The following is a 6,952-nucleotide window of genomic DNA, read 5'->3' on the forward strand; positions in this document are numbered from 1 at the left end:
AAGCTGCATGGACAGGGCTGCCATTCAGTGTGAGATAAAGATCAGCTCCCTCAGGGCCTCTACACAGGGCTGAGGTAAGAATGGGCTGCTCAGTGCCCCCAGAGTTTTTACAATCCAACAATGGATGTGGGCTGCTGTAGGGGCTGCTGTGGGAACTGCTGCCACCTTCCTGATATGGCCTCTGTGGCCACTGCCTAAGGCCGGAGCTATGAGAAGGCCCTTGTCCCTTCTTGACCAGCTGAAAAAAACCCTGTCACTGACCTTTGGCACCTGTGGGTTGAGGGATCTGGAAAACGCTGCTACTGCAACTGGAGATTCTACCATTGAGGGCTGTTTGGGAGCCCCACACTGTGGCCAAGCCTGGGCTGGGCCCTGCTCCACGTCCAGTGCAACAGACGTTTCCTGTGGGCCTTTCAGCTCACCCTGGACTGGAAATCTCCTCCACTCTGTTGTTCTCCACTTCTACTGCTCCAAAATTTGTTGAGAGTCCTTCTCTACCAGTATTTTATGAGCTGTGTGGGGAGAGCTGGCATACGTATGTCTTTCTACTCCACCATCTTGGAGAATTTTTCCACCTCTATTCTAAAAGCATTGTTTGTTACCTTGGATAGCAAAACTGAACCTTGACAATTAATGTCATTAATCATGAGATGCTGACTAAGCCTGGGTACTTCCTATGAAATCCAAACAGTATGAAAAGAAACAGGTTATTTTTACTGACAGTCACCACTTATTTAATGGCTGTATAACATCTAATTTAAAATATACAAATGATTACCTTTAAAATAAGGCCCAGTTACTGCCCTCCCTCCTAAACTCTCTTGTGTTTATATTTATGCTTGTATTAATTTACATTTGTACTTGTCTCCCCCTTTAGAAGGTAAACTCCTTCCACGTAGAGATCATTATATTCTTTGCACTTATATCTCCAGTGCCAATCAAGTGCCTACCAACTAGTATGTGCTTAATAAATAACCTGTCTATGGATTTACTATCAGTCCATTATCAATCATTAAGCCCCCATTATTTGGCAGACACTGTGCTACTTAAGCATTAAGTGATAACAGAAGTATAATTCACAGAATAATAGAATGTCATAGTGGGAAGGAACATCAGTGGCCATATAGTCTAACTAACACTTGATTAAGAATTCCTTCTTAAGACACCTGAAAAGTGATTCAGCTTTTGCTTGAAAGTCTGTGGTGAGAGGCAATCCATTATTTCTGTTGGCAGCTGATTACACTTTCAGATAGTCTAAATCGTAGGATTTTTCACCATCATCAAGCTTAAATCTGCCTCTCCATGAGTTTTGTCTATTACTTCTAGATAGTAATACAATAATAATGATAATAAACATTTATATTGCCTACTCTGTGCCAGGCACAGTACAAACATTACTTCATTTGATCCTTACAACAAACCTTCAAGGTAGGTTCTGTGACTACCTCCATTTTATGCATGAGGAAACTGAGTCAAACAGGTTACTCGTCCCGTGTCACAAAATCTAGTGTCTGAATTCAAATTTGAATTCAGGCCTTCCTGACTCTAGTACCAACACTTCAAGAAGAGTCAACAGATGAGTCCACATGACAGCCCATTAGAATTTCAGCTCCTTGCAAGTCCCCAGCAGCTAGCTCAATACCTGCTGATAGATGATTGAAATAAGTACTTAAAGATAGCTATCATGTTCTCCCTGCAGCTTCTCTAAACCATCCCTCTCCAATCCCTTCAATCTTCCTATTACATAACTTGAAGTCATTCCCTAGAAATTCACAAGGTAATCAATATTCTTCTTAAAATGTTATTTCTATAATTAAACAAGCAAACAAAAAACCTTCCAGATTTGATCTGATAAGAACAAACTATTGTGGCTATACTTTTTTTCTAATCTTGGGCATAAGAATTTAATGCAACTTCAGATTGCATTAATGTTTTTAGCCATCATATGTCACACTGTTTACCCATATTAATCTTGCAGTTTACTGAAATCCATAGTACTATTTGATGAACTATTTCTATCCAAATATCTCTCATCTTCTAAGTAGAAAGTGATTTTTCAAAAAAGCATTCCCTCTATGTCTTCATGAAAATCATGGATAAAAATGTAAAAGAACCTGATCAAGCCTGGGTCACTGAGGTTCTCTATCAGAGAACTCCTTCCTAGTGGAAATATTAATGATTATTTTTGGGTTCTAGTCATTCAACCAGTTACATATACAACTCATTGGGGCAGCTAGGTGGTGCAGTGGATAGAGCACCAGTGCAGGAGTCAGGAGGACCTGAGTTCAAATCTTACCTCAGACACTTGACACTCACTAGCTGTGTGACCTTGGGCAAGTCACTTAACCCCAACTGCCTCATCCTGGGTCATCTCCAGTCATCCTGATGAATATCTGGTCACTGGATTCAGATGGCTCTGGAGGATAAGTAAGACTGGTAACCTCAGGCACAGCCCTTCCTCACTCAAAACAAAGTCAAGTGCAAGTCATGTCATTATTTCTCTGATGGCATGGTCTTCTTCAGCAACAAAGGACGCACATACACACACATATGCAATTCATTATACACCAATCTAGTTCATATCTCTTCATCTCGTCTAAAAGAATAAAATAAGAAACTGTCAAGTGTTTCATTACCTACAGGATTTTTAGATCTACTCAGTCAGTTTGCTTAAAGTAAGAAAACATGCTTAGTTTGGCATGGCATTTTCTTGGTAAAGTAATACTCACTTCTTGTGATCATGGCTTCTTTTTCTAGATTAGCCAACCACCCAATATTTTATGTGTTTTTAAAAATAGCACTCAAAGTTACATTTGCTGGCCTATTTTAGGAGATTTAAATCTCTTCTTGCAAATCTGAATATTCTCCCATCATTTCCCATCCATAGTCCTGTAGTACCTCTTCCAGTTACCATGATCTTTCAAAGATCACAGATCATACAAATTTATTGTAAGTTTTAATGTACCCGACCATATAATTTCAGAACCATGCCACACTTTTGCATCTACCATTCATTATCCACATTTGTTTCCATATTCCTTATGTCTTTTAAAACTGAAATTGGTCAATGAGTTCTCAGTGAATTTTCTTTTTAGATAATTCTTCTTTTTCCACTTTATCATAACTGTTTTTCTTTGTGAAAAACATTTAAATCACTTGCTTATGACACATATTTTGTACATTTATGAAGAAATACATAGGAGTATGAATTTTATGTATAGTTTCCTTTTTCCTAATTTTTTTTCTCCTTTAAAATTTTGGGCATATCTACTGAATTATTATTTCTACACTCCTAACTACAACTACTCTCTCTGGTATTTAGCTTGGGAGAAGTATGTTGGCAGTTTTACTCGTTCCTCTTCCTTTTCAGTTTAGATTTCTTTTTGTTAGATTTTCAAGATTCTTAGCAAGTATATTCTTACCCAGGCACTTAATCTCTGGCCAGGAACTCACAATTTTTCTATTTTAAGCTTCAGAAAACCAATTCCCCAAACTGAAACTAGATAACATCTTGATCAGCTGATCACTACAGGAATCTATCTTTTTATTCTGAAATCCTTGTTTTTGATTGGGAACATTGATAAAAATAATACTTGTGTCCCAAAGGTGATTCTTTTCTTACCTAAGTCCTCATAATATTTAGCAGTTCCTTTTGGCAGTATCATTGATATCCTGATGAATCATGTCACACAGGTAGCAGTCAACTGGTTTGACAGGTCTTTGGAGGTTCTCGTTAACACATTGTCTGTCACAATGTAGATACTTAATAAACGTTTCCTGATTAACTTACATGATCCAGGAAAGCAGGAGACCTACGCTGTTGCTGTTATCATATCAGCAAATAGCTATTTCAGTACCCTTGAGGAGGGAGTCACTAACCACCACTACTTATTTGTCTCTTCTTGTGGTCCTCTTGTGGTCCAACATTGTGGATCCACATCATCATTTTCTCTTCCTCCTATGTCTGGCTCCCTCCTCATCAGAAAAAAAGCCTCATATCTCTTATTTAACTCCGAAAGTTGTATGGTCCTTTTCTTTCTCCTCTGTGTCACAGTATCCCATTTGCCTACCTCCTGAGATAGGTCAGAATTCCCCTTCGCCTCTTCAGAACCCTTTCATTCTCTGTTTTAATACTGAAGTTCTTCTACTGGTTTTTTTTGTTTTGTTTTCTTAAAAGAACATCAATGACTTTGTTATTCTGTGTAATAAAGAGACATCTCTCAAGTCCATTTTATCCTCTTTTTAAGAAGAAAGTGAGATCAGCCTGGGCTTTCAACACAGATAATAGTAACTTGACTGGGGCTGAGATGCAAAAATGATAGAATCTCTGAAGACTACTGAAAAAATATTCTTGGGCTCCATACTTGCTAGAGGTGGGAGCCTCACTGCGTCCTCATCTATGCTATAAGTGCTGCTGGATGTAGCTCTCCTAGATGACTATAATTTATCCTAATTATTCCAAGACCTGATTTTTCACCTTTGCTGTGAACTTGTCTAGTTTGATCTTTAGCTATAAGATAAACAGCTTAACAGACAGACTTTAGGGATATGGTTTATCTTGCAGACAGAATAAACCACCTATGACATTAAGATTATTTCCTCTGATTTTACATGTGCAGATACCCAAATGCGTGTTTTTCTTTTGTATGTAAAATTCACTGAAGCACATTCTTGGTGCCCTACATCTCTCGTGGGGTATATGTGGTGTTCAGGAAGAACTTTTACCTCTGGGGTGAGGGCTGGTGTCCACAAGCCACCCAACTCTCCCCTGTGACTCTAAGAAGCTGTAGCATATGCAGTGGCTACACTCTGTTGAACCATCTTGGCAAATGGGCTAAACTAGGTTGAGGGTCACCAACAGGCCTCAAACTCATCAGTGAGTTAGGGAGGTATCTAGCTAAAGCATGTGAAGACTTTCCCAGTGGAATAGATGGATGTGAAAAATTTGTTCCAACAGGCCATAAAGGCAGCAGAAGGCAGCATTGTAGACAGCTTAGAAGTTGGTCAGATACTGAAGATGCCAAGATCATCCACTGCTTCCTGGGCCATTGTCAGTCATTCTGACTTTTGTCTTGCCACTGAAATTTGGTGATTCTGAAAGAGAGAATGAGGCTGAAGACTTCATGGAACTCTGCCTCATTTAAATCCAGTTTATGCGCAAGTCAAAAGATATCACCAATTACTATTTTGCTATTTCATTATTTTATTGTTTTGCTATTCAGGTATTTTACTGTGTTTCATTTTTACTCCTCTAGCTACCTTGAATTCCTGTGGCAACAATCTCTTGATGAAACAGCAGTATAGATACACTGCGAGCTGCAGGCATAATCCTGCACACAGGCAGCCCAGGTCATAAGCTCATCTTCTCACTAGACTGAAGCAATAGTGGGATTCAGCAACCCCTGAATGTCTGAGCAGCCTTTTTAAGCACTGCACTGCTCACCTCCAAGCATAAGGAAAGGTCTAGAAGAGGTGCCCTAAAAATTGTCTGTTTTATTTAACTCTGACCTATATACTATATGAAGCAAAGTTTGACCACCTCATGGTCAAACAAAAAATGATGTTGTAAAGATGATTTCACTTACCATCGATACATGGAATGTGTGCAAGCTTATGGACAACATGAAATCCAACAGATCTAAAAGACGAATGGTTCTTATTGAAGGGAACTCAGCAGGTATTGTATCCAAATAACAGGTTGGAGTGAAACAAAGCTGTCAAATGAAGACCAGCTTACTGAAGTGAGAGCTGCTTACACATTTTCTGGAGTGTCTGAAATGATGAGAAGCTCCATGAAGCTGGAGTATGGATTGTAATCAAATTTAATCTAGTCAATCAGCTAGTATTCCTGTCAAAATAAGTGAGCGACAGGCTCATGACAATATGATTGCCATTTGCAGGAAAGCACCATGCCACCGTCATAAGTGTGTATGTTCACACCATGATGAACTCTGATGTCAAAAAAAAATTTTATGAAGCCCTGGAGACTCTCATCATCAAAGTGCCCAAAGAGGACCAGTTGGGATAACTTTAATTCCAGAGCATTATCAGATGTGGCAGGGACTCTGGAAGGAATAGAATTGGAAACAGTAACAGTAATGATCACTTACTACTGAAGATTTGTGCATCTTATGACCTTATTACGAACACTGTCTTCCATTTGCCTAAATTCAATAAATGTCATGGATGTACCCTTACATCAGTTAATGGAACTTAATAGACTATGTAACTGTAAACAGAAAAAACAGACAAGATGTGAGAGCGACAAAGGTGATATGTAGCACACAACACTGGATAAATTACATCGACATCCTCTCCAAGTCAAACATTTGTATTCAACAAAAGCAAGAAGACTATCAATCTCAAAGCAAGAAGACTATCAGAAGACTCTAAAACAACAAATCAGAGTGCTTCTCCTTGTGTCAACAATTTATTGCTAACTTGGAAGGAAAGTTGAACCAACACACAGTTGGCAACAATGGAAAAGGAGCAGACAACTTTAGACATCTGGTACACAACACCACATTTCCTCATGTGGATCAGAACACTTGCAAACATCAGGATTGATTAGATGAAAATGATGAGGGAAATTCAGAAGCTGCTAAATGAAAAATGAGAACTCTATAGGATTTACCAGCAGGACAATTTATCTTTAGTAACTCAGAATTTAACTCCATCAAAAGTAAAGTGCAAGTGATTCTTGGCTCAGGAATAAGGTAGATGAGATTCAGTTTTATACTGATAGTAATAATCCAAAGCTCTTCTACGATGCCTGGAAGGCTCTTTATGGGCCTTTGGTGCATCTCAACTGCTCTGTGTTGATGGAGCCACATTGATTAGTGATAAGAACATGATCCTGGAGAACACTTCCATAATGTTCTTAACAGATTATCATCAACCAATGCTGAAATTGGTGCCAGTATGCCTCAGATTGAAGTCAATCCTTCTCTAG

Source organism: Notamacropus eugenii, chromosome 4, assembly GCF_028372415.1.
Source record: "Notamacropus eugenii isolate mMacEug1 chromosome 4, mMacEug1.pri_v2, whole genome shotgun sequence".
NCBI lineage: Eukaryota > Metazoa > Chordata > Mammalia > Diprotodontia > Macropodidae > Notamacropus > Notamacropus eugenii.